General features: G+C 39.1%; 1 protein-coding gene across 8 annotated transcripts in view; it reads right to left on the bottom strand.

Moving 5' to 3' along the window:
- The window catches only part of GRID1 (glutamate ionotropic receptor delta type subunit 1), an 825,719-nt gene that overhangs the window by 493,580 nt on the left and 307,153 nt on the right, over positions 1 to 24,986 (bottom strand). The window lies entirely within an intron of this gene.

Below are 24,986 nucleotides of genomic sequence, written 5' to 3'. Positions count from 1 at the left end.
CAGGGCCCTCTGATCTCTCAGGATACCCTGAGCACATGGATTATGCCAAGTGTGTGGTTGGGGAATTTTGACCTGCTGCTGTACCGTACATGTTGACTGGCTAAGTAGAAGAATTCAGTATACAGGGCTCTTAATCTAGTAGCTTTCACAAGTTCTAAAACATCTGTAATTTCATTATATTCCACATTTAGAGTCTGAAATAGTATAATCAGAGAGAACAATACAAAAATGGGGGAGAACTCTAAACAATGTGATTTCACACTGTATTAGTCACGTCCTTCTTACTACAAAGTTTGTGTAACATGTGAAACAAAAAGAAAAGGAGTACTTGTGGCACCTTAGAGACTAACAAATTTATTTGAGCATAAGCTTTCGTACTCCTTTTCTTTTTGCGAATACAGACTAACAAGGATGCTACTCTGAAACATGAAACAAAGCAGTTGATTTTTTTAAATAGAAAGCCTCTACTGTATAAATTACAATATGGTAGAGTCCAAAGAGTTCAACCAACTTTCCAACGCTAACAATTCTGTTAGGATTTAGTACATTAAGAACAAATGCATCGCCATCCATCTGTATGCATCAGTGAATAACTCTGAAGGTATAACATAGAATCCAATCCAGTTTTATTTAATATCTCTCTCATTCATGAGGCATCTTTAAAAGTGGTTTAAAGCAAAGTAATGACCAAGAATAAGAAAAAATCTGAAAGCAATTTTAGGGACATTTGTCAGGATCCCCCTCTCCCTTTTGCTTCCAGCTGTTGCTGTGGTATGAGAAGAGATTTGTTAATTTTCTATTCTATTTTTTTCTGATATTGGCAGGGAGTGCTATCTAATGGTTAGAACACGACTGGGACTCATGGATCCTTGTTTGCACAGAATTCAGTTGCTCCCTCAGTATATGACCTTGAGTAAATCACAAACTCTCTGTACCTCACCCATATATAAAATACTAAAAATGCTTTGCACATGATTGGTGCTTTTCATTTGAAGATGTCAACGTGCTTTACAAAGGGTGATAGTTTGCTTGTCTGTAAAATGGAAAACAAGATGATGTGATTTTAAGGGAATTGTTCAAGATCACACAATGACTCACTAGTATTGGGGAGAAGAGAATCCAGGACTCCTAACCCTCATTCCTCTTCTCTAACCATTAGACTCCAGTACCTCTCACTGCTTCATCTAAGACTGTTACAATAGCAGCTGCCTACCTCACAGGGATATTGTGACATTTCATCAAGTAATGCTTTTAAAGTCTTGAGATCCACAGCTGAAAGACAGAATAATTTAAATGACCTACCCTCAGGGTTTCACTGATTAACAAACAGTAAGATGTATTAGTCTAACTGTATTGCCTTCATCGCTGATGGTCCCTGTTTTACAGAAGATCTCACATCCCACGAACTACTGGGCAGGACTCCTGCAGTTTATTAGCTGATGGCAACATGAACCCACTATTGCCATCATTTCTAAAGGACAATAATGTATAAAATAGATCTAGTGAAATTTTTATTGCCTCTGATCACAGATCTGTCATCCTCCTACTTAATGTTAATGAAGCTTTCAAAACTATAGTCTTCATATGCCTTGAGCAAGAAGCATCTCCCACAATCTCTTTTGAATTCTGCTTTCATAAGCTCTCCTTTTTACTTCTGAAGGAGGATTTTCATCTTTCTAACACCTCCTCCATTACTAAGTACTCAAGGCTCCTTGGCCATGTTCTCCATCCATCTTCTCTAAGACATTTCATTTCTAGCTTCTACCTTGTATACCATCACTTTCTGTCGCCTCTAACACTTCTTAATCTGTCTATTTTGACTGTTTGGTCCTGGCTACAGTATACCACAACTTTTCACTACTCCATTGACCTACGTCTCCAACTCCACTCCATTCAGACTATACGTTAGCTTGGAAGTCCAGATATTTTGCAATCATTCTCTATCTTACACATACATTTTCCTACCACATTTCCCTGTCAGTGGATATGCTGAGGCTCATGATTATTTATGGAATATGGTAAGAATAATTCTTTATCTTGACCCGAACATCTATTTACTATTAATTTAATCACTACTGCTATTCCTTCCTGAATTGCCATCTTATTTCTAAAGACAAGTACAATCTGTAAAGTTTGAATTTGGAACTAATTTTCCCCAAAGCTCAGGGAAGTTTGGATTCTGGAGTTTGGTTCAGGCCCATCTCTAACTAAATCCTTAACTCTCTAAACTTCAGGGAGTTTATGTATTAGAGGCAGACTAATATATTGCTCCAGAAAACAGAGGCATAACTCCAACTTCCAGTCTCTCTTCTACTGGTTTCCCATTCATTCCACAATATGACTGAAAAATTGCTCTCATGCTGCCACAATTATCAATAAACTAGCTCCCACTACATTGCCAGCCTGAACAATATATCCAAGTACTATAATTCACTCTGCCTCTCCAATTTTGACCTCCTCTCTACTCCTCTGCTCTGTTCTTAAGTAGTTGGATCTCACTTCTATTTATGTTGCCAAATCTATCCTGGACTCTTTCCCTGATTTCTTCTGAGATACTGAATCACCTTAACCTTTTTAAGGTTAAACCTTTCCTTTTCACTTGAATTTGTGTGTATCTTTCCCTTTACTGCTATCTGCAATATGGCTTATGAGAGAGACGCTATAGAAATAATTGCATTTTATAATATTCGTCTACTCGAATGTTGAGAACTCGCTGCCACGTTGCTAAGGAAGTTCTTTCAAATCTGGCAAGTGTGCATGCATCCACTAGACTTCATATACCCAATACTTCTAGCGCAACACTCTGCAAAGAAATGATTAACAAAGTTGCATTTAAAGTGTTTGGAATAAGGCTTCAAATCTAGCAGCCCATTGAGATCAGCCTGTGGAGGGGTGGGAGTTCACACTTGCTTTGGTGCAATTGTTTCAGTTACTCAGGCTAAAGAATTATCATAGAATATCAGGGTTGGAAGGGATCTCAGGAGGTCAGCTAGTCCAACCCCCTGCTCAAAGCAGGACCAATCCCCAATTTTTGCCCCAGATCCCTAAATGGCCCCCTCAGGAATTGAACTCACAATCCTGGGTTTAGCAGGTCAATGCTCAAACCACTGAGCTATCCTTCCCCCCGATGAAGCTTATCTGCATAAACCAGAAGGGCTAGGAAATTCTGGGTTTGTTTATTAAATGAAAGCCCATATTCCAAAGAATACAGTGAAATCGGGGGGGGGAGGGGGATCTATATAGATTGAATCCCTTGAATTCATTGACTACACTTGATCTTAGCTCTGAGGAGCCATTATCCATGCCTGCAGATTTATACAGTCCAAGGTCGATAGCTAGCTAATAGCCTACTAACTTACCTAATAACCATGGCATATGCAACAGGCTGAGTTATATGTTCAACAGCATCTTACAAAAACACTTGGATATTTGAATCTGGTTTTACTAAGAAAGAGAATGAATACAGAGGAAAATAGAGCTATTTAATTCACTTTTTGTAAAGTGACAGGAACTTTTATTTTCAACTGGAGAAAACACTTGAAATTGGAACGTGCATATACTTGACTTAATTCAGCGTAAATCAAAGAATGTCACTGAAGTCAATGGAATTATACTGGTGTTAAACAGATATATGTGAATTTGGAATTGCGCCTACTGGTCAGCAAAAGGCAACTCTGACATTCAACAGCCAGCCACAGTGTATCAAAGCATCAAGCACTGCAAGTCTTGGCTGAAGACTTGAATATGCAAACTTCTGAAGCAAAGCTGTAATTTACACTGTATTCGTATTACCAACTGAGCCAGACAGAACTAATTCCAACCAGCACTAATATTTACACTTTTTCAAACCATGAAAGGCAGGCTTATAAACTTAAAACTTACAAAAGAAATTTAAACTTTGAAATCAGCTGTTCTGCTACTAATGTATCATCAGCCATTCAAAACTAGAACTGTGTAAACAGTTTGGGTTCATTAGCAATTCTGGGGAAAAAATTGCTTCAGATCACCCAAAATTAATTTTTTTTAAAAAGTTTGGCAAATCAAAAAGTTGAAATTAATGTAAAGTCAAACAAGATATTGGCTGATCCAAAACAGAATGCTTTCTTTTGATTTTGTGCTCCCTTTATGCTGTTCATGTCCTTTAATTAAAATAAAAAGTCTTTTGAAGTTGGAATATCTGAATGTTTCATTTTGAAAATGTCAAAACAAACATGTTGAGTTTTTTTAATTCTTAAGTTTTGTTTTCAGCTGAAACAATTAGGTGAAATTGACATGAATTCATGAAATGTTTGTCATCAAATCCATTTTTCACTTAAAAAAAAGGGCTCAGTGGAAAAATTTTGCCCAGCTTTATTCAAATTCTCAGTCTAATCAGATATGGTTTTGAACACGTTTGTATGATGGAAAGTTTTCTTTGGAGGAGTAATTAAGAGCAGTAAAGAACTAAATGATCAGTACGCATCATGTTGATTGTATATATAACATTGTTTGATTTACACTGAACCTAGTCAAGTATATGCACAAATTATCAGAACGCTGAATGCTTAATATCTTCCAAGAGACACATCCTTGGAGATATTCATATTTCTTTTTGCCAATGACGTCAATGTTTAAGAAACGCGTGCAGGACTGCTTGATTGTAATGTTAGAAAGGGATAAATATGGAGAGTAATGTAACATGAAAAAAATAATATGCCACCAAGCAACAGATCAAAACAAAGTATGATGGTGTAATTCTTTGCGTAGTGCTAAACTGAAGGAAACAAACTGAAACAGTGGGTATCTATTATAGACCACTAGATCTAAAGGAGAGCAAAAATTAAACATTCTTTCACTACTACTTAGTGTTAGAATGGTATCACAGGACACCATACTCATAGGGAATTTAAAACCACACCGACACCTTTTGAATAAGAAATACATCCTCATACACATGGTCAAGCAATTTCCTTAATTACAGTATCCATTAGACAACATAATGATGCATAAAGTAGGGAATCCACCCAGAGAAGATACCCTGTCTCTATGTCTTACCAACAAAGGCACACTTCGTATGAGAGAAGGCAAATTACCTGAATTTGCCTTAATAAGGGATGGGTTCCCAGAAAACAGCAACATAAGGCAAATGGACTTCAGGTCAACCAAACTTTAGAAATTAAGACATCTCGTCACTAAGGCGTAATGGGTGGCACTATTAAAATCTAAAACTAAAAAGTGGGTAGGGCATCTCCAAAAGAGTTCACTCACACTGGGGCACCTCCTCATCGCTGTATCTGGGTGATCAGCTCTCATCTGGTCAAACATCCCATTTTAGGGTATCAAAGTCCGTCCAGCCCAGCTGTCTGGTTGGTGTCTCCAACAACCCTATGCTCCATCCCATTGACTTGTAGGGGAACCTAGGCCCACCTGCTACTCTGGGTTCCAGCCCATAGATCCTACAACCAGAAACTAAAGTCTGCGCAACCTCAAACCTCACTGCTCCCTACTCCACCTCCAACAGACTCTGTTCTCCACCCTTCTGGATAAATTCTTCTCTCAGGGCCAAGATCCCAGGGATTCTCTTTCTCCCTGGGTTTCCTCCTTTTCCCTCTCTAAGTCCAGAAAATGACTACCAGCTTCCATTCTGCAGCCCCTTTCTGCTACCAACTTCCTGGCTTTATATCTTAGCCATCTTCTCTCCCAGTGGATCTTTATCAGGCATTAGTCATTTTCAAATCAAGCCAGACTCTCCCCCTGCTGCAGCCCACAAAATTAGGTGGCCCAGTTTGTACCACCTTAACTTTTTCAGAGCTGGTGTGGAGTGAGCACCCCATCAGAGCATCTTAAAAAAAGGTACAGTCTACAATTCCTCTGAGAAAAGCAATTACAGTGTGGTTAAAAGAAAATCCTCTTATAACTGGATTGAGAAAAGCGGGAAGCAACCAAAGAATTCATTCAAAACAGTTAATTAAGTCTTGCAGGAAAAAGATAAATGTAGCAAAAACAAAATAAATTAATTCTTAACAAAAGGGGTCAAAGGGGAAAAGGACACCTTTTATAAATATATTAAAGGAGCTAAAAGAGGCCCATTAAAAGTAAGGAAGGGGATTAAATTAATGATGGTTCAAAAATGGCTAGAAACTGAATTGCTTTTAAAATCCAACTTTAAGAAACAGTTTAGACTATTAGGAAGTGAAAACCTTGTGAAAACAGATATTAACATGTTAGTAAGGGAATACTTGGAAAAATGTAAAGACATACAAATCAGAGGGTATTGATAATATGCATCCAGGAGAAATAGATTAATTAGTTCATTAACACTATATTATTGACAATTATTTCTGAAATGCCAGAATACTAAGAAGGTATCAGAGCACTGGATAAAATACCGTGCACTTCCATAGCACCATCGTGGGGAAAGCTTGAACTCAAACATAATTACTAGAGCTGGTCAAGAATTTTTTTATCAGAATGATTTTGACAGAAAATGCAGTTTCTACAAAATTGAAATTTTCCAATGTGAAAATACTGGTTTTGCTGAATTGTTTTAATTTTCCATTAAGAAAATTAATATGAAATATTTCATTGATTCAGTTTTATTCAGATCAAACATCTCATTTCAGATCAGTTAACAAAAAAATAAACTACACTTTCCTACAGTGCATTGCCTTGTACGCACTGTAGTTCTGGCTCCCATTCTTTCCTATGGACTGGGCTCTCTGGGAGGACTGCATCTCCCACAGAATCATAGGACTGGAAGGGACCTTGACTCCCCTGTACCCAAGGCAGGACTAAGTATTATCTAGAGCATCCCTGACAGGTGTTTATCTAACCGGCTCTTAAAAATCCCCAATGATGGAGATACCACAACCTCCCCAGGCAATTTATTCCAGTGCTTAACTACCCTACAGTTAGGAACTTTTTCCTAATGTCCAACCTGAACCGCCCTTGCTCCATGCTCCAATTTAAGCCCATTGCTTCTTCTGTTATCCTCAGAGGTTAACAAGAACAATTTTTCCATCTCCTCCTTGTAACATCCTTTTACGTACTTGAAAACTGTTATGTTCTCCCTCAGTCTTCCCTTCTACAGACTAAACAAACCCCATTTTTTAAAATATTTCCTCACAGCTCATGTTTTCTAGACCTTTAATCATTTTTGTTGTTCTTCTCTGGACTTTCTCCAGTTTGTCAAGATCTTTCCTGAAATGTGGCTCCCAGAACTGGACACAAACTGAGGCCTAATCAGTGCAGAGTAGAGCCGAAGAATTACTTCTTGTGTCTTGCTACAACAGTCCTGCCAATACATCCCAGAATAATTTTTGGGTTGGGGTTTTTTTTTGTTTTTTTGCAACAGTGTTACACTGTTGATTCATATTTACCTTGTAACCCATTATGGCCCCCTGCTCTCTTTCTGCAGTACTCCTTCCTAGGCAGTCAATTTCCATTTTGTGTGTGTGCAAATGATTGTTCCTTCCTAAGTGGAGTACTTTGCATTTGTCTTTATTGAATTTCATCCTATTTACTTCAGACCATTTCTCCAGTTTGTCCAGATCATTTTGAATTTTAATCCATCCTATGCTCTAAAGTACTTGCAACCCCTCCCAGCTTGGTGTCATCTGCAATCTTTAGAAGTGTACTCTCTATGCCATTATCTAAACCACTGATGAAGATATTGAACAGGACTGGACCCAGAACTGATCCCTTCAGAATCCCACCTGATATGCCCTTCCAGATTGACTGTGAACCACTGATAACCGGTTATGCACCCACCTTATAGTAGCTCCATCTAGGCAGTATTTCCCTAGTTTGTTTATGAGAAGGTCATGCGAGACAGTATCAGAAGCCTTACTAAAGTCAAGATATACCACATCTAACACTTCCCCGCTATCCACAAGGCTTGTTACCCTGTCAAAGAAAGTGATTAGGTTGTTTTGACATGATTTGTTCTTGACAAATCCATGCTGACTGTTACTTATCACCTTATCTTCTTCTAGGTTGGGTACTGAAGTTAAGCTGACTGGTCCGCAATTCTCCAGGTTATCCTTATTGCCCTTTTTATAGATGGGCACTGTATTTGTCCATTTCCAGTCCTCTGGAATCTCTCCATTCCTTCCATGACTTTTTCAAGACAATCATTAATGGCTCAGATATCTCCTCAGTCAGCTCCTTGAGTGTTCTAGGATGTATTTCATCAGGCCCTGGTGACTTGAAGACATCTAATTTGTTTAAGTAATTTTAACTTGTTCTTTCCCTATTTTAGCCTCTGATCCTACCATACTTTCACTGGCATTCATTAAGTTAGATGCCCAACTGTTACTAAACTTTTTTGGGAAAACCAACAAAAGTCATTTAGCACGTCTATCATTTCCACATTTTCTGTTGTCGTCTTTCCCCCTCATTGAGTAACGGGCCTACCCTGTCCTTGGTCTTCCTTTTGCTTCTCATGTATTTGTAGAATATTTTCTTGTGATCCTTTGTCTCCAGCTAATTTTATCTCATTTTGTGCCTTGGCCTTTCTAATTTTAACACTACATACTTGTGTTTTTGTTTATATTAATCCTTCATAATTTGACCTAGTTTCCACTTTTTGTAGGACTCTTTTCTGAGTTTCAGATCATTGAACATCTCCTGGTTAAGCCAAGGTGGTCTCTTGCCAGACTTCCTGTCTTTCCTATACAGTGTGATAGTTTGCTCTTGTGCCCTTAATAATGTCTCTGAAAAATGTCCAACTCTCTTGAACAGTTTTTCCACTTTGGCTTGGGCAGCACATAATTGACTTCTTCTGCATAGTACATAATGAGAGAAAATGACCCTGGGTACATTATAGGAGATGTAGTCCAGCCAGGCAGCCTGGCCCATAAGAGAGAATGGGGTCCAGAACTACAACTCCCAGAAGACAATAGGGAAACACAGTTTAATGTTGACATGTAGTTCAATGACCCCTAATTAAACATTTTTATTTCAAGAAAAGACTTATACAACAATCCTATTAATGTTCTTATTAAAAAAAACCTCTATAAAACAAAATATTTCTCTACAGGAAATATAATTCCTACTTATCACTGGATTAGTTTATTGTTGCTGTCATAAATATAAAGGGAAAGGTAAACACCTTTAAAATCCCTCCTGGCCAGAGGAAAAACCCTTTCACCTGTAAAGGGTTAAGAAGCTAGGATAACCTCGCTGGCATCTGACCAAAATGACCAATGAGAACACAAGATACTTTCAAAAGCTGGGGGGAGGGAGAAACAAAGCCTCTCTCTCTGTCTGTGTGATGCTTCTGCAGGGGACAGAACAGGAATGGAGTCTTAGAACTTAGTAAGTATTCTAGCTAGATATGCATTAGATTCTGATTTCTTTAAATGGCTGAGAAAATAAGCTGTGCTGAATGGAATGTAGATTCCTGTTTTTGTGTATTTTTGTAACTTAAGGTTTTGCCTAGAGGGATTCTCTATGTTTTGAATCTGATTACCCTGTAAGGTATTTACCATCCTGATTTTACAGAGGTGATTCTTTTCACTTTTTCTTCTATTAAAATTCTTCTTTTAAGAATCTGAATGCTTTTTCATTGTTCTTAAGATCCAAGGGTTTGGGTCTGTGTTCACCTATGCAAATTGGTGAGGATTTTTATCAAACCTTCCCCAGGAAAGGGGGTGTAAGGTTTGGGAGGATTTTTTGGGGCAAAGATGTTTCCAAACTGGCTCTTTCCCAATTACATACCTGTTAGACATTTTGTGGTGGCAGCGATAAAGTCCAAGGGCAAAAGGTAATATAGTTTGTACCTTGGGGAAGTTTTAACCTAAGCTGGTAAAAGTAAGCTTAGGAGGTTTTCACGCTTGTCCCCACATCTGTACCCTAGAGTTCAGAATGGGGAAGGAACCTTGACAGCTGCCATGAAGAAATTTGTTCAGATATTTGCTGACCACCTAAGCACTACATGTCAAGTTTCATACATCATGGTCTTCTTTTGAACATTTCCTCTCAACCTCAGGCATAAGTCTTCAGCTTTTACCCAAGATTCATCTCAGTCCTAAATTTGCTTTATTACCTGAGAAAGGCCATTCATAATGAAGTGATACCATTATCATGCATTACCATGCCATTGCAAACTATGGGTTTAATGGCCCATATTCATTCTTCTTTCTTTGGATACTTAGCAATATAACTATTTTCTTTTATTTGTATCTCCTTTATGTACATTTATGTACAGTTTCTCCCTCTATTCCTTTTTAAATACCAGAAAAAGGTTGTTTCAATTCTGAAAACAGCACAGGTGTCAATAAAAACTAAAAACAACAACAGATTACATACTTTGGCACGAGTGATAAAAAGATTGTGTGAGAGACCAGGTGTTATTTTTATTGTTGTATCATATTATATAGTCAGTCAAGGAAGCAGTAGCATGTCACCCTATGATCCATCCTTTTTTCAGCTGAAACAAGCTTTATTCCAAGACCAGAAAACAAATTGTACAAGTATTTTGTTTCAGTTTGGGGGTTTTTTTTGCAAATACTTATCTAACCAACCCAACCTCAGATCCACAACAGCGTTTAAATCCAAGGGGTATTTTTTTACATTCCTCTTAAAATTTTAAATGATCAAGTCATTCTTGATGCTTTTTGGGCCAAACTTTTGACATTTTTCAGTTCCATGTTGCTGGGCAACTCCTTGCTGCAGTTCCCAGTTGCCATAGTATTGCCCCCACTCACTATTGTTCAGTAACAAAGCTTGTAATGCCAGGTCTTCTACTAGAGATGAAGTGAAAAACATGAATCTGTTTCCTGTGCATAGTAATGCATTGTAAGAAGGGCCCATAGAGAACATCTGAGTGAACAGTCCAGCACTCAAAAGACTAAAGCAACAGCCCACCGAATATTGAGTCACTTGCAATCAGAAAAAAATAATCAGACACAGAAATCCACATAAGCCAGCAGCACAAGTGCTTTTCAAAGGGAAAAACCATCTTGCATGGATTCTGAGAAACATACTATACATGCAGAACAAATTAATCAGGTCTGTCTGTACCTTACACAGAAATAATGTGAACACAAAAATGCATTCATTCAGTTTCTCCAAAAAATCCTCCCCTTCAAAGGTATTATGCAACCTATCCTTCTAGAGAAGGTAGGTTAGATACACCTTCTTCTGAAACACATCAGTGCCACGCATGGTGGGTCATTTGGAGGAGTTCACCGTAGAACACTTGTTCTCATCAATTAAACATATTTTCTCTCTAGTTACACTCAGCCTCTGCCAGCCCAAGAGCTGAGGACCAAGCTCAGAACCTGGTACAAACACATCACCAGTGGACCATCATTTCTCAGTACAGTAGAACCTCAGAGTCAGGAACACCAGAGTTCCAAACTGACCGGTCAACCACATGCCTCATTTGGAACCAGAAGTATGCAATCAAGCAGCAGTACAGACAAAAAACAAAACAAAGTACAGTGTTAAACGTAAACTACTAAAAAAATTAAGGGAAAATATTAAAAAGATTTGAAAAGGTAAGAAAATTCTGTGCTTATTTATTTTAAATTAAGATGGTTAAAAGCAGCATTTTTCTTCTGTTTAGTAAAGTTTCAAAGATGTATTAAAGTCAATGTTCAATTATAAACTTTTGAAAGAACAACCATAACCATTTTGTTCAGAGTTATGAACAATCTCTATTCCTGAGGTGTTCATAACTCAGGTTCTACTGTCTGTGTAACATGAGGCCCCTGGTTGGGTCATCAGCAGCCACAATCAAACCTAAGACCACTGACAGTAAAAAGCATCAGCCTCTACTCCCTGAGCTAAAGACAACCACATCGGTTAGCTAAGGTTCTTGAATGTTTCAAATTGAAAGAAGTCGAGCTGGTCAAAAAAGGGAACCATTTTTTGTTGAGAGTGTGTTCTTTTTTCCATCAAAACATTTCAAAATTTGAAACAGCAGTAAGAAAAAAATTAAAGAGAATAAAAAGTATGGTACTTTTAATCTTTTTTAAACTTTCTGAGAAGGCAATGTAATGCATGCAAGAATTGATATCTCTAGCAAACGAAAACTTATCCACAGAACAGCTACATCACAGTTAGCAGCAGTAGCTTCATATTCCCTACAATATCCTGCCAGCGTGCCTTAATCCTGAGCGGAAGCCACCACCTCCACAGGTAAGAAGTTGGCTCTATTTTCATGCCTATTCAGGTTCTTAGCCTCTTTGCTGAGACTGTCAGCAATGGTGCCCATTACTTCCTGTTGTCATTACTGAGATAACTGTTGTGGTAAGAACACCTGTCCCCTAGAAGCTGGTTTGAGACCTTCAACTCATTTCATATTGACCACCAAATTGCCATCAGGAAGTAAGTAATCATTTTTGGGGACAGATCCTCAGCTGCTGTAAAATGTCATTGCTCTGTTGATTTCAACTGAGCTATGACAATCTACATTAGCTGAGGCTCTGCTCTTGTTTTCTAAACTCTCGTCACAAGTAGTACCAGTCCACTCAGCTATCCCCTCTCACCCTATTTCATCTCTTTAGTAACTAACTGATGTTTGATGTATATACATATCAACACCACCTAAAATGTGGCATGAATATTTGCCAAGTGTCCTCCCTTTACATGAAACGCTCACGTGATAATGCCATGCAACCCTTCGTAGGCTCTCCACGTCTGAATGACTGGACATGTCAACTGAAGATTTAAAAATATTGGCATGGAAAGAGCAAACAAGCAGCCTGAACTTAAAAAAGAAACCTCTCCCATATCAGATAAATTCATTTCTGTTGATGAAGTCTTATTCCTTTTACCCAACCCTTAAAATCCACCTGGAGTGCTGAGAATGGAGTTTTCTTCTTCTCAAAGCAGTAGTGAAAAGCAATGTTTCAACATGTAATGAAGAACCAAGTTCTTCATGATCACATTAACCTGACAAAACATTTGCTACCATCCTTTAGAAATTAAGGGAAGGGGGAAAGAAATCTAGCTTGTTGTTCTGATGGTCTTTACACAGGTAAATAGGAACTATAAAGCGAAACACCAGAGAAAGGGAACAAGGTTATGAAGCTACAGCTATGGCTTTCATTTCATTTACTGAAGCATATGAATAGTTCACTTCATTCTTTATTACTCTGGAATAACATTTTAAAGTGCTCTCACATGAAGCACAGAAGCAGAGTAGCCTGGCTGGTGAAGTGGACACAGTTCCCATACAACAGAGCGATGCCATCAAGTGGTCAATCAATGCACTGGTTGTCGGGCAGCAGGGATTTTCTTAATCTTCCTTGAACAAACTGGATGTGTGTGAAAAACCACCATAAAATTAAAATACAATTCATTTTACCTGAATAAAAGAATGCTGTATGTTACACAGCAAGGGAAACTGAAACACCTCATCTATCTCCAAAAGAGAGAACAGCGAGAATACTGTGAGGGGTAAGCATCCAGGTCTCTAACTAAAACACTATTTTACATTCTTATTGTGGTTTTGCAGTGGGATAGAATTGGAGAATTGATCTAGTGAAAACAACGTACTGAAAACAAAAATTTTAAATGGTTTTAAAGTAATAATTCAGCTATGTAGATAGTTTAGAATTTGAAACATTACAGCAGTACAACCTTTCCTCCTGTTTCTGATATAGTAATAAAAAGGTATCTATAGCCTCTAAATGGTGTTTGGCAGTAAGGAACCCCTCTAAAAATCTCTGCATTTCTGTTGTGCCAACAAACCATAATCCCATTAGCAACATTTTCCTGCCAGAAACATCTCAAAGTTTGTTTTAACACATTGATGTGCATTTCTGATAATTTAGAATGGAGAACTATTCTACAGAGCTGCAGATCAATCATAATGTAATTGAAATACTATTTTGAAGCACTAGACAGTACAAAATAACCAACTTTGATTTTTTTTCCCTTAAATACCAGGTCTAAGGCAGGATTAGTTATAAATGATTTTTAAAGGATATATCTAGATAGATAGATAGATAGATTTTCTGCATAAAGTATATTCAGACTTCATTCCTAGCAAGTTCTGTAATTGTTTAAATTTCTATTTTCCCATTTAATTTGGGACAGAATACAAAGCAAATATTTTCACATTCTCTGCTGCCATCACCTATAATTCAGTACTGATTGTACCGTGAAAAAAAAAATTCATGCCCAGATTCTCACACTGTGAAGAGATGAGAGCTTCGTCACCTGCATTTATTATGGATGTTTGACTTTACCTCCTTCTTTGGGGACTATTACACATACATATGAGAAATATTAGCATCATAATGTCAGTATAGTCCAGGATCTCTTCTGGGACAACAGAACAGAATACTATTCTGTCATTTACAAGAATACATGGCAGTCAAATGTAGGAACTCCAGATGAGCTGATAAACCCAGCTCTTTGGTATTGTACAGCAAACTTACATGGATTCGAAGAGGTAATGACAAACCAGGCATGTTAGCCAAACCTCGCTGTACCTTGGAAAGTGAGGCTACAAAATAAAATACTAATGTAAATAAATATTCCTTCCTGATTTTTCTCCTGTTATTCCCCTTTGCCCTTATATTAAGCCTTGCATTTCAAAGTAGAAAAGATACAGCTCATTCCAGAGCATCGCAACACTGTTCCCAGGATAGCTGCAAAGGGTCATTCTAGAGTCACTTGAGTCAGTTTTCTCCCAACACCCCAGGAGCATGAGTATACTACTTCTGCAGCACTTTCAGCCTCTAATACTACATAAAACTTAGAATCAGTCCTGAACCATGATCCCCTTTCATATCCAATATCCTGACATTCCACTTCAGTGTTTCAAGGACAGAGGTGCTGAAGTCCTTAAAATTAAACTGAGGTGTTTTTTGCTAGTCTCTGGTGGACTGCCAATACAATTTTTATGTGCTACTCTAATTTAAAATACAGTGAAAACCATATATATTATACACACACACGCACATACACACACACTCTATGTCCTCATTAAAACAGGCAGGGCCAAATAAAGTAGTATCTGAAAACATCTCTGAAGTGATAATGATTCAGTGTTGCCAGTTTTAAGCAGTCAAAAAGCATGACAGGCTCAAAAAACCACAAGATTGTATTTAAAATGTCATGATTTTTAAGCCAATTTTGGATTTTCTTTCTTTGCTTTCTTGTTTCCAAGCCTTTGGGATGCAGCTGGATCACATTTTAAGCATTTATCTGAAACCAGGTGGGCTTCTTTTGTTGTTGTTATTGAAGCAAAAACTAAGATTCTCACATAATCACATGACTCCAGGAGGTGAGACTTTAAGGAAAAACACCAAATATTGTGAGATGTACAATAAAATCTTGAGTAGGCAATGCTGGTGTTTTCAGCTGCTTCTTAAATGTGGGGTACCAAGGGGGAGCAAGTTCCATAACCTAGGAGCCAACATAACAGAAGCATGACCATATGCTGAACCATATTGTGACAGAGGAACACTTAAAATGTAAAATGGTGTTAAAAGTCCAGAGACCCACTGGGATGAAGCTGAAGAAGGGCGACCCTTAACAGATCCAGAACTATGCCATTTAGGGCTTGAAAAAAAAAACAAAAAACAGGGCCATCTTAAAGTCTCTGTGCTACCTTGCAAACAGCCAGTGTAAAGAAAGCTATGTAGGTGAGACAGGGTCATAACTGCTCCATCCCACAAGCAGGAGTGCTGCTGTATCACAACCAACTATAAGTGACGGAGGAGCCCTGATGGTGTGATACCATAACTGAGTTTCCTGCTTGCAAAGCTTCTGGTCACACAAGATGTTGTCAGGTCATCACAGGATGGGATGAGGTTTGTAAAAGTAATAGAAATCAGATATTTGACACGCAGTTCCTCAATTCAGTTCTGACTGAACATGGCACTCTGATATCACGGTGATGAATGTGATATAAATACTTAGAGAGATGGGCCTTATTTTCCGTAGGAATTGGGCCTCAGTAAGATCAAATATAAACTAATTATTTCAGTACTTAGTCCCAGCTGTCTATTAAATCATTACACCCCAACTCCACCCACCAAATTGGTCAACAATGACGTGAAAGCCATATGAAGAACCAGAGAGCTGTTTGTACAGCTGGAGAGGCAGCCTGATGAGCTGAAATTAACAGGTACATGCACTGTAAATGTATTTATAGCATTTTATGATTAGTAATATTTATATATATCAATTTCTTCATTTATGAATATATAGCATCTTTATTAAAAGATGCTAGCCAAGTGATATATTGCAAGGCCTGTGCTATGTATCACATACTTATGACTACATAGACTGCTTAATAATCTTAAGATTTATTCTAATTTTCTAAGACCACCAACAACTTAAAACAGTCACCATTGATTTTGTTTGGTTGGTTTTACAATCAACTTGCAGGAAGAATGATTCCTTCTCTCCCTTCCCACAAAATGTGTAATTTCCCACAAGTTACCCTTGCCCAAGGCTCACAACAGGAAAGATTCTGTTGTGGGCCAGTGCTAGCTTTTTCTAGCCATAAAAATGTCAAGCTTTAAGATCTGAAACCTTATGGCCATACTGAGCTATAAACACTATGAATGAAGATCCTCCCTTCCCTTTGAGTCCAGCCATTGCTTCTAGTCCCAAAAGAGCTTTGATATCAGACTTTAAGTTCATACCTTATTAAAGTTGAGGCAATTTCTAGAGAGGTTTTAGGTTTATTAGTCTTAATCTCCCTCTTTGAGCCCTGCACATCTCAACTTGTTGGAACAAATTTTGAAAGAGCTCAGCATCCACAAGTGGGGCCAGCTTTTCAAGGCCTCAGCACCCATTTAGGCTTCTAAATAAGAGCCAGCTATTTGTAAATATGGAAAAGGGTCTCTACCATGTAAGGGGATATATAATTTAGGGTGTTTGCAGGGTGAATGCACTGGTTATTTTTCTATGGAGAGGAGGTAGCCCCTCTCATGAGAAAGTGAGAGGAGATGTAACTTCCCCTCCTCCTGAGGGGAGGAGCTAACTGGAAGAGGACACGGGTGACAGTGGTGGAACAGAGGCCGGTGGTATGGAGCCTGAGAGAGAGAGAGAGATGGAGACACACAAAGCAAGGGGAGAGGGGCTAACCGAGGGAAACCAGCCCTGAGAGCAACCCAGAGTGAGTGCTCCCCCTCCCCACAATAAGTAGCATCCATCTCTTTGGCATCAGTATAAAAACAGTCATGTTGACAGTTTTGGACTAGAATCCACATCTGTCCTGTGGTTAAGTAGCTCATGACCTGTGTAAGCTACCTAGACCTCATGAATGCTATTTGCCTTCAACTCATTGCCACATCTAAGGAGTTTCTACTCATTCATGTGCATCTCTTTTCCACACATGAGGAGAGTGAGTGAGTGTGTGTTGTGCTTACAACATGGAATTAATTAATTAATGTAATGAGAGTTCAGAGAGCTGTTAAACAGAGCCTGGTTAATTTCATTTTTCATTATGAGCCATGAAGAACTTTCTACAGTGGCATCTGTATACAGTATATTGTTACTGAATAACCATTTTTATATAACTCTTTACTGGATATACATGAATATTTACAGTTTATTCCACCAACCCAACCCCCTATCAGAAATGAAAATGATCACTCATAAGCTCAGTTGAACTTAGCCTTTTACCTTTTCTCATCCCCTAATTTTTCCTTCATGTCTTTTTTATTAAGATGTTATACACCGCAGCTATTGCTGATATCCAGGTTGTTATGGGTAGTACTTTAAATCAAGTGCTAATAAATGTTTCATTAATAATTATGGATAAATGATTGAGAAAAGTGATGGTTAATAAATTATGATAAGGTATTATAAAAGTTTGCAGAGACCTATAATTTTTAATGTTAATCTTTTATTAAATATTTTTAGAGGCAAATGAAATTAAATAGAAATGGAAAGTGCTAAATGTGAAACTCATGATAAACATAAGTAACAGGATGGAACAGAGACCATAAGAACAAACATACAATGAGCCCTCAATGCTAAAGGGCCCAGTCCTGAAAGGTACTGAGCACTTACCGGATACTGTTAAACATCCTCAGTTTCTATTTAAATAATTGGAAGAGATGATTAGCAGCCTTGTAGTTTGAGTATTAAAGGCTCTGTTGTTTGAGGAGCTTCGTACCCTCAATTCTTAATGAAATCAACTAGAAATGAAGGCACGTACCATCTTGCAGGAGGTTCTCAAAACCTCACAGAATTCACCACATCAGAAGGACCATAAACTGGACACTAAGAATCTGTTTATATATGAACATATTATAATATATCTGGTAATACTTTACCAGGGGAATCAAACTTTGACATCATTTGATAATTACTAATGAAGTATTTTCCAATATTATTTCTCTCTCTCTCTCAACACCTTTCTAATAAAGCCTCAAGATCAAGATTACGTTGCTGGAAAATGTTAAGCCCAGCGAACTCTGAAGACTTAAAAATAATAGGATTGTACATAAACTAATGTTTCCAACTCTTTTTACACACAGCCTTGAGATCATAAAATTTATGCTGCCATAAATACTTATTCATGCTAAAACCAAGATGTGTTGGGTCCTGTTCTTGCACCACAGGATTTGAACTCCTTCTGAAGTCCATGGAAGTTATCTGAAACCTCTGCTCAGAGAAAAAGGCCCCACAAAAACAAACTTTAAAAACATAAGCACATATCTATTGGGAAAGTAATTGTCAAAAGTTATTTTAATAGCAGATCCTACTAAACTTGTTTTCTACATTGTATAATACTACCATTCAATGTTGGTATAGAGACAAGTTTCAGAGTAACAGCCGTGTTAGTCTGTATTCGCAAAAAGAAAAGGAGTACTTGTGGCACCTTAGAGACTAACCAATTTATTTGAGCATAAGCTTTCATGAGCTACAGCTCACTTCATCGGATGCATACTGTGGAAAGTACAGAAGACGTTTTTATACACACAAACCATGAAAAAATGGGTGATTATCACTACAAAAGGTTTTCTCTCCCCCCCACCCCACTCTCCTGCTGGTAATAGCTTATATAAAGTGATCACTCTCCTTACAATGTGTATGATAATCAAGGTGGTCCATTTCCAGCACAAATCCAGGGTTTAACAAGAATGTCTGAGGACGGGGGGGGGGTGGAACAGGTTACCTTGCATAATGACTTAGCCACTCCCAGTCTCTATTCAAGCCTAAGTTAATTGTATCCAATTTGCAAATGAATTCCAATTCAACAGTTTCTCACTGGAGTCTGGATTTGAAGTTTTTCTGTTGTAATATCGCAACTTTCATGTCTGTAATCGCGTGACCAGAGAGACTGAAGTGTTCTCCGACTGGTTTATGAATGTTATAATTCTTGACATCTGATTTGTGTCCATTTATTCTTTTATGTAGAGACTGTCCAGTTTGACGAATGTACATGGCAGATGGGCATTGCTGGCACATGATGGCATATATCACATTGGTAGATGTGCAGGTGAACGAGCCTCTGATAGTGTGGCTGATGTTATTAGGCCCTATGATGGTGTCCCCTGAATAGATATGTGGGAACAGTTGGCAACGGGCTTTGTTGCAAGGATAGGTTCCTGGGTTAATGGTTCTGTTGTGTGTTGTGTGGTTGCTGGTGAGTATTCACTTCAGGTTGGGGGGCTGTCTGTAGGCAAGGACTGGCCTGTCTCCCAAGATTTGTGAGAGCGTTGGGTCATCCTTCAGGATAGGTTGTAGATCCTTGATAATGCATTGGAGGGGTTTTAGTTGGGGGCTGAAGATGATGGCTAGTGGCGTTCTGTTATTTTCTTTGTTAGGCCTGTCCTGTAGTAGGTGACTTCTGGGAACTCTTCTGGCTCTATCAATCTGTTTCTTCACTTCTGCAGGTGGGTATTGTAGTTGTATCCTGAAGGATGATGCAACACTCTCACAAATCTTGGGAGACAGGCCAGTCCTTGCCTACAGACAGCCCCCCAACCTGAAGCGAATACTCACCAGCAACCACATACCACACAACAGAACCACTAACCCCCCTCCCTCCCCTTCCTCAGACGTTCTTGTTAAACCCTGGATTTGTGCTGGAAATGGCCGACCTTGATTATCATACACGTTGTAAGGAGAGTCATCACTTTAGCACTTTAGATAAGCTATTACCAACAGGAGAGTGGATTTGTGTGTGTGTTGGGGAGGTGGTGGGGAGAAAACCTGGATTTGTGCTGGAAATGGCCCACCTTGATTATCATACACATTGTAAGGAGAGTGATCACTTTACATAAGCTATTACCAGCAGGAGAGTGGGGTGGGGGGGGGGGAAGAGAAAACCTTTTGTCGTGATAATCACCCATTTTTCATGGTTTATGTGTATAAAAACGTCTTCTGTACTTTCCACAGTATGCATCTGATGAAGTGAGCTGTAGCTCATGAAAGCTTATGCTCAAATAAATTGGTTAGTCTCTTTGGTATGGAGACAAGAGTTCTTAGACACAGATGGAAGATAAATGCTTAAATTTAGGAGATTAGATCTCATATAGAGTTTCTTCCAGTGAAGTAAGTGCCAAATACAAACTCCCCATCTGGACATGCAGGGAGACCAATTGAAGAGATAGAGAAGACACCCTTCAAAAAATGGACACAAATGGTAGGGCCGAGACAAGGAGACTGAATACATGCCAACCTTCAAATATCTAGTTCCTATGCACCAACTGATGAATAAAAATGATGCAGTGGAAAGGTGATTTGTAAACAGAGGAATCATTATGAGTGGGAATTTTTATGCTCCCCAGTCTCTACAGGTTTTTCACTACATCTCCAAGTGCATATCAGCTATTTCATCATTTCATCATGCAGAATTTATTATACCATATATTACAGAGTAACATCTCAAGAATGTTGAAGTCAAATCAAAAGCTAGGCAAAAAAAATCCAAAGAACTGTGTAATGACCTGCCAATTGTGTACATGTACCAATGACCTCTATTGGATGAAAGAACTGTACAACCAACTTCATGTCATAGACCCTATTCCGCTAACAGTTAATGGAGATTGTCCCACAGTTCAAGTTTTAAGGGCCTGTGCTTTTGCAGGATGATAATCCAAGTACAGCTGGCCAAAACTCAGGGATTTCCAATTTGCAAGGAATTTTTATATTCAAAATTTGGTGTCATTCCAAATCTGATTGGAACAAGATCAATTTTTTTAAAATTTATCCCAAAGTGGAGATATCAAAAATGTTTCATTTCAGAAACACAGATACAAAATAGGCTTCCTAAAACTAGTAGATGCTGACTCAAATTGACATTCTTGTCAGCGGTGGAACTGATAGGAACATCAATTTCATTCAGCAGCTGCCCAAGAGCCCCCTGGGCTTCCAGACTCCTGAGCCAGCTGGCTCCCAAGGCTGCCTCCTCCAGAGTGTAGCAGTATGGAGAGCCAGCTGGCCCAAGAGTCTGGAAGCCCTGGAGAAGCCCACATGGCAGGGCTGCCCTAGAAGTATAGATTGTGGGAGCCCTGGAATGTTCAATCCCGGAGCAGTCACATGGCAGGGCTGCCCTGGAGCTGCAGATCCTAGAAGCTCAGGCTCCCCAGAATCCCACCAGGTAACCAGCCATGGAAACCAAACCATTTGCTACACTGATTCAATGCAAGTTCCTGAAACCCAAACTCTTTCCACAAAATATTTCAGGTTCAAATACAAGAAAATTTTGTTTTGCCAGAAAATTTCTGACAAGCCCTAAATCCAAGTTCTAGCCCTATTGTTACTTTGAAGTTACGAATGGCTAGGACATGCAGCAAAGTGACAGCTGTAAATTCCTAAATGGGTGTTGTTAGAGTATAGCATTCTACTCTCTGGGATATTTGAGTTATCCTCATACGGATTTGAATTGCTGTCTCTATGTATGCACATCTCACCACAGCCCAATTAGATTGTATACTTTTCTGTATTTTTCTTTTCCTGTAATTCCTAATAACTAATATATGTTTCATGAAGCGATGTGACCATAAGAATGGGACAAAAATTCATATCACTATTTAAATCATCCGCACCACCAAGTTTCTGTGAGTTCACAAAAGAACTACCTGTTTTTGTAGAAAAGGAAGTATACAAGGGCAGAAAACTCATTTTCTTATGTAAATTATTGAGATGGCAGAGATTATAGCTGTAGTCACCTCTAGTCACAGCCCTAAACCATCCAATTCTGCATTTTAGCAGCTATCTAAATACAAGTTATTACTCTCACTGTATTCTTTTGGCCTTTGTTACACTCGACTGTTGTCTCTCATCTTAAATTAGATTGTAAAGCCAGGGCAAGAATGGTCTCTCCCTGTGTGTCTGTACAGTGCGTAGCAAAAAAGGGCCCTAATCCTGATCAGGATCTTTGGGTCCTGCCACAATATAAATTAGTAACAAGTTAAAATAACAGTCTGTATAAAAATGCATCTTGAAAAGTCTGTCTCAAGCGACAAATTTCAGGGAAGTATACCTTTAAAAGAAGTTCTTCAGTGATCTTCTCTAACCGCCCAAAGTATAGTAGAACTACTGTGTACTAAATGACAGGTTTCAGAGTGGTAACCATGTTAGTCTGTATCAGCAAAAACAACGAGGAGTACTTGTTAGTCTCTAAAGTGCCAAAAGTACTCCTTGTATACTAAATGTTTACTATACCCATGAACTCATTAAGCGTGTTATTTGCTGGCTACTTTCAGTATGGCTTGGTAAATTAGGATAAGTTACATGCGGGAAATCACATGTTTACTGAGCATCACTGTTAGGCTAAGCCTATCTCATGTATAAGGAGAGTCTGCCTAGCTTCTACGTAAGGCATGTCCGTTGATATCTCAGAGGGGCTGTATGTCAGTTAAGCTCCCTGATCTGTGTATGGGAAACTATTTTGTCCTAGAGTGCCAGCTTACATCTTGACTCTGGCAGATAGTGACCTTGTACATTTATTACTCTCTGTAATTCCATGAGGAGGTGTCTTATTTTTATGATATATTTGACTTGACAAGTATTTCCCAGTTTTGCAAGAGAAAATTTATTTGTTCACTGATATCAGAGTTAGAATCATAGAATATCAGAGTTGGAAGGGACCTCAGGAGGTCATCTAGTCCAACCCCCTGCTCAAAGCAGGACCAATCCCCAATTTTTGCCCCCGATTCCTAAATGGCCCCCTCAAGGATTGAACTCACAACCCTGGGTTTAGCAGGCCAATGCCCAAACCACTGAGCTATCCTAAGTTCTTTTGTTCTGTCAGCCTCAGGCATAATATATTATTCCTGGACACAATACAGTACTATAAACCCAAACCAAGCTCCAGATCCAAAGATGCTCAAACTTTGGGAAAGTTTGGATCTGAATTTGGATCCAAATTCTGCAATTCAAGCTCATCTCTATAGATCATGCACATTGTGGTCAAGATCAGGGGTCTCAAACATGCGGCCTGCGGGGTTATTTCCTGTGGCCCGCCAAGCTCTCTGTGCCCCCCCCTCACTCCCCTAAGAGTTATTTCCAGAAGGCCACCAAGCTCCCCTCCCCCCTACTCCTCCTCCCCCCAACATGCCACGTCCCCGTTCCTCTGCCTACTCCAGGCGCTTCCTGCCGCCAAACAGCTGTTTGGCTGTGCTTAGCGCTTTCCAGGAGGGAGGGGGGAAGAGTGGGGAGCAGTGTGCTCAGGAGAGGAGGCAGAGAAGAGGCAGGGATTTGGGGAAGGGGTGGAATAGGGAAGGGACAGAGTTGGAGTGGGGGTGGGAAGAGGCGGGGCCTCATGGAAGGGGTGGAGTGGGATCAGGGAGAAGGTGTCAGTGATGCAGCCCTCGGGCCAATGTGCTAGTCCTCATGTGGCCCTCACGGTGATTCGAGTTTGAGATCCCTGGTCAAGATCCTATGCTTCTCCTGAAGAGTGCATGATGAGGTTTATGGGAGACAAAAATAGCCGTAAGCCACTTCTTTGTGTCCCCCAATCCTGCCACTGGAATGGTGCTGGGGTGATTCCCAGGTGCTAGTGACAGCAACTAGGATGCCTCAGAGACCATTCCAGTACCCAGGGCACAACAATACACTCTCTAAGTCCCCTTTCTCCAGGCCATGTCCCTACTTTGGTTCCAGAAGAAGGGGTGGCATGAAGCCACTACAGCAACCTGAAACGAGTAGAGGATCCCCTTCACGTGGCAGGATCCTATGGGTTTATATCTGCTTTTTGCCAGAGTGAATGGCACAAAGCAGACTTAATGCACTGCAGAATCAGGGGCACCTCTAATTCTCCCCATTAACAGAAAATACCTTTGCATTACTATAAATTAAATGTTTAAATCTCCCAGTCTTACAGGAGGAAATTTCCCTTATGCATTAATTCTCTTGTGGCAGCAGAGTGAGGTGTACTGTATTGTTCCTGAACAAGAGAGATTTTACATTAGCTTTCCTTCTAATAGCCAGAGTATGAATAAATACTCTAACCCAACACAAACTTGCAGCATTACCCAAGGAACAAGCAGAGAATACAGTTTTACTGACTTAACATTTATCTTATGTAGATTTGCTTGCATTCAGGTACAGAAGTTTTGTGTATAGTAACAACACACAGAGAACTGTAGATAGATAACTGGAGCTAGCTAGCTCATGTACCTTTAGTGCATATCACATTTTATTAGGTAAAGTGGTTGTTAATATATCTGGTCTCTCTCTTTTACACTTACACAGTAAGTGTATTCAGAAGAGCACTATTTTCCCCCAAGATGCCAGTGACTTAACTCTTCATATATTATGCATGCCCCATTGCTGTTGTTTTACTCTGAAAGACTGCTGGATAAGGCCAGTTTAGCTATTGCTACCTCTACAAAACTTTGATTTGCTCTGCTTTAGCTCTGTGACTCTTTGCATGCAGATTCAGTTGTTTTAGCTACACCTTATCTATAAAAGAGGTAATACCCACCATTTAAGGTAATACTGAGAATTAGAGCTTGTTTGAATATGAACACAATTTTGCCTTCATATGAATAGGAAATGTATGAATTAGCAACTTTCAAACTGCATTGATGGGAAAGCATGTGGAATGCTGTGTAAACTGGAGTTGAGGG

The sequence above is a fragment of the Lepidochelys kempii genome, chromosome 7 (genome assembly GCF_965140265.1).
Source record: "Lepidochelys kempii isolate rLepKem1 chromosome 7, rLepKem1.hap2, whole genome shotgun sequence".
NCBI classification, from domain to species: domain Eukaryota; kingdom Metazoa; phylum Chordata; order Testudines; family Cheloniidae; genus Lepidochelys; species Lepidochelys kempii.
Note: the sequence above shows the minus strand (reverse complement) of the source record. Positions and strands in the feature narration are given on the sequence as shown.